The sequence below is a fragment of the Mus caroli genome, unplaced genomic scaffold, assembly GCF_978045245.1.
Source record: "Mus caroli unplaced genomic scaffold, Mus_caroli_1 scaffold_7, whole genome shotgun sequence".
In the NCBI taxonomy this organism is placed as follows: Eukaryota; Metazoa; Chordata; class Mammalia; order Rodentia; family Muridae; genus Mus; species Mus caroli.
In genome coordinates, this window is record NW_028227262.1 from 130466928 (window position 1) to 130471636 (window position 4709).

Consider the following 4709-nt stretch of genomic DNA (forward strand, 5'->3'; position numbering starts at 1 on the left):
AGAAATCAATTCCATGATCTTCATTTTATTACCTATAAAAGATATTAGCAAATAGGCAGCATACTTACAAGAAGAACCAAATACATGATATGCATTTGTGAATTAAAGCACTGAAGAAAAATGATAAACTAAACATTCACACAATAAATTCCTTATTATAATTATAAGCATTGCAATTTATGATAATATGATGTTTAAGCTACTTTTTAAACTAATTCACTCATATTTTGAAGGTTAATTCATTTTGTGGCTAAATTTAAATTTTACACATTTTTTAGCATTGTCTGAAATATCATTTTATTCTTTAATGGAAAAAGCCATTACTATTCAAACAACGGGATCACATTTTAAAAACTCGATACATAAGAAACGGCCTCGAGAACATTCAAGCAGCAGTCAGGGGTGAAAAAATGTTTCAATAGCCCAGTTTTCTTCAAAGTATGCCAGAGAATATAATCCAATTCACTGCTGAAATTCATACAATTCTTTAGTGTTTTCTTGAGAGACTGAGGTTCACTGTTGGCAGTTTCCAGAGGCTGGCAAGTACTGCTCAGAAAAGGCCAACAGCAGACAGCTGACCGAAGATCTTTCTCTGCTGGAAAACTGCTTGCTCCCAATGAAAGAAATTTAAAGGCTGGGCTGTGATCCATTTCCAGGTTATCAACTCCACATCACTGAGGTCAGTGTTGTTCTCCACAGGAAGCTCACCCTCCTTGCCATTCCAGGGCTCCCTGGCAGTGATGGTAGGGAAGAAACCACCCCTCCCAGGTGCTTTGGAGCCACGCCCAAAAGACTGTTCCCTGAGAAACTCAATAATGCCATGTCCACTGAAAGACCCTTTGAGAAGATCAAATTTCATCTTATATGCATTGATGGCTGCCATGGCAGGGTACCCAAACCCTCCAATCCCTAGTGCTTCATCCAATTCATACTGGGCTCCAGCTTCTGTCCACAGCCACCCCCACATTTCCTTCTTGTACTTGGCAGCCAGTTTCAGAAGTTCCAAGTAAGAGTCTCTACCTACAGCTCCAGTGTCCAGGATGTTAGGCAGCACTGGCACAACACAAACACGGTGCTCCTCCCATGTTTTCTTGGCTATGTCTTTGTTGATTACATCAAGCAGCTCTGGAGGTGGAGCGTTATCAGAGAACAAATAGAAGGCCCATGAAACTATGTCAGATCTTGTCCATCCTCCATCATAGTCCACAGGAGATTTGCCTTTCTGAAATATCTTGATTGCAGGGAATCCTTTAATACCTTATTGGCTGGTCAGAACCTGATTCACAGTGGCATCCATGGCTGCCCGTTTCACTTTTCCCTTTGTTTGTTCCTTTCGTCTGAGGCTGCAGCAGCATATTCTAGCTCCAAGTTTTTGCAGTGTCCACAGCATGGAACATAAATCTCAACCATCCAAATGTCTTCACTCTCAAGGACATTATTAACAAAAGTGTCATCCGTCAGCTCTACCATGTCCTTCTTACTTGAACTATCACCTCTTCCCTCATTTTCAGAACTGTGCCCACCACTCTGCCCACTGAGGTGATCCTTCATGAGCTGGCTCAAGGCACTGAAGGTGGCATCTACAATGGCTTCTCCAGTTCTGCCACCCTGGTAATCTCCTGGTTTGTTTTTATTAGCTCCAAATATCTTGATGGTAGGAAATCCCTGGACAACATACTGACCTCCCAGGGACTGATGTTTATCTGCATCCACTGCACAGATTTTAACAACATCTGTCAACGCAGTTGCTGCTTTTTTTTTCTTTTTTTCGCCATTCTGGTGTTAACCTCTGGTAATGACCACTCCATGGTGCATAAAATTCTACAAGCCACAGACTATTACTCTGAATACCTTCTTTGTTGAAATTTGATGCTGTTAACTTCAATGGCATCATCATTAGAGGATGACTACTAGAAAGAAAGTACAGCTCACCAGACTGAGCACCAGGCAAACCGATCACCTGCGTACCATCTCCGCCGCTGAGGGCTGGGCTCTATTTTTATACATTATAAAAACTAAAATAGTATTTAATATTAAGAGTCTATCTTTGATAATGGTGAAATCCATAATGTCACAAAAATTCTACTTTCAAAATAAGTAAAAGTGAAACAACTGAGTAATCTTGAATACAGACACGCCCATGCTCAACCTCACGTGTGTACACACACACACACAGACACACACACACACACACACACAAAAGACAGCTCATCCCTAAAACCATATGCACACAACAAAACTGGACTCATAAGGTTGTATATATATATATATATATATATATATATATATATATATATATAAATGCAAAGAGAAAGAGAGAGAGACAGAGAGGGAGAGAGAGACAGAAACAGAGAGAGGATAGATGAGAGATGAGAGAGACACACACACACAGAGATATAGAGAGATATCCATAATATTTAAAGAAAACAAAGCTTGCTTGTTTTCTTGCTTACTGAAACCACAAGTATATATATATATATATATATATATATATATATATATATATATATATTATATTATATACTCACCGATAAGTGTACATTAGCCAAAATTTGAGGTCTCAGTTTTTTTAAAGGGTATTTAGACTATAATTCCTAGGATATGTGTGAGTGTGTGTGTGTGTGTGTGTGTGGTACATAAACAAAAATTCTAAACATGCCAAGTGAAAGATGTATGGATCATGAGAATGTTAATAAGTGAACAGCAAAAAGTTAGATGTTTATACTGTGGATACTTTAGTATAAATACATTGATTAATTTATATTAAAAAAGAGAAATTCAATGAGGCAAGATAAAAAAAATTCAAAGATATAATTTTTATTTCTTATAAAACAGACCCTGAATGTGAAGTAACTAACTCATTAAATGGTCAACATAACAGATTAATTCACACATAGCAAATGATTAGTGACCATGAAAGAAATTATTTCAAGTGGTTATCTTTGTGGGAGAAGAAAAGTTCATACTATTAAGAATGTTCCAAGTGATCCAGTATTGTTTTAATTAAATTATAAGAGAAGAAAGTCAATGCCAAAGATGATATTTGAAAACACAAAGATCTAGCCTAAAAAAATTATTTGAGTTCACTGAACAGCAAGCTTAACTAAACACAAAGAAAAGGACATTGTAAAGAGTTCAAAGTCCTCAGTCATCAGGGAAATGCAAATCAAAACAACCCTGAGATTCCACCTCACACTAGTCAGAATGATTAAGATCAAAAACTCAAGGGACAGCACATGCTGGCAAGAATGTGAAGAAAGAGGAACACTCCTCCATTGCTGGTGGGATTTCAAGCTGTTACAACTACTCTGAAAATCAGTGTGGCAGTTCCTCAAAAAAATTGAAATAGTTCTACCTGAAGATCCAAGTATACTACTCTTTGGCATATACCAAAAGATGCCCTAACATACCACAAGGACATGTGCTCCACTATGTTCATAGCAGCCTTATTGGTAATAGCCAGAAGCTGGAAAGAACCCAGATGCCACTCAACAGAAAAGTCAATACAGAAAATGTGCTTCATTTACACAACGAAATACTAGTCAGCTGCTAAAAACGAGGACATCATGAATTTTGCAGGCAAATGGATGGAACTAGAAAAAAATCATCCCAAGTGATGTAACTTAGACTCCAAAAGACATACTCTTGGGCATATACCAAAAGTATATATATATATAAAATGTATTCACTAAGTGGATATTGGCTAAAATGTACCAAATACCTAGGATACAAACCACAGACCCTAAGTTTAACAAGAGGCTCAAGTGAGAATGCTTCTATCCCACTTATAAGGGGGAAGAAAATAATCACAGGAGACAGGGGGAGGGAAGAACCTGGGTAGAAGAAGTGAGAGGGAGGGGGAAAGGGGAACAGGATCAGGTATGGAGAGAAGTCCAGAGTGCCAGTAGAATTAATAGAAATAAGCAGCCTGAGGTGTGGGATGTGGGAGGACCCTCTAGAAAGTAACAGAGACCTGGGAGGTAAGAGACTCTCAGGACTGAAAGGGAGTGACCTTAGCCAAGATATACAACATTGGAGAGAGGAAACTCCAAGAGTCCACTTCCAGTAGATAGACAGGACCTCAAGTGAAGGGACTGGGTTACTAACACACAGTCAAAAATTCTGACCCAAAATTGTTCTTGTCTGAAAGAACTGCAAGGACAAAAATGAAGAAGAGACTGAAGGAAAGGCGATCCAGTGACCAGCCCAACTGGGAATCCATCTCAAGAGGAGGCTCCAAGGCCTGACAATATTACTGCTGTTATAATGTGCTTACAGAAGGAAGCCTGGCATGGCTGCCCTCAGAGGGGCCTTACCAGCAGCTGACTGAGACAGATGCAGATACCTATACTCGCCCTTGGACTGAAGTTGGAGACCTCTATGGTGGTATTAGGGAAAGACTGGAAGAAGCTGAAGGGGAGGGTTACCCCATAGGAAGACCAGCTGTCTCAACTAACCCAAGGAGCTCCTAGAGACTGAGCTACCAACCAGGCAGCATACACAGTCTGTCTGAGGCCCCTGATGCATATATAGCAGAGGTCTGCCTGGTCTGGACTCACTGGGAGAAGTTGTGCTTAATCCTCTCAAGAGTTGAGGACCCAGAGAAGGGGGAGGCCTGGTGACCAGGGAGGAGGGAGGAGGAGAAGCAGGAAAGGCTTACCCTCTTGGAGGGAAAGAAGAGGAGGAATAGAATAAGAAACTTTGGGAGG

The 4709-nt window shown here is 39.9% G+C and overlaps 1 pseudogene; it reads right to left on the reverse strand.

Moving 5' to 3' along the window:
- Nucleotides 1–550: 550 nt before the first annotated feature.
- On the reverse strand, nucleotides 551–1971 carry LOC110296507 (protein disulfide-isomerase A6 pseudogene; annotated as a pseudogene).
- Between the last annotated feature and the right edge of the window lie 2738 nt (nucleotides 1972–4709).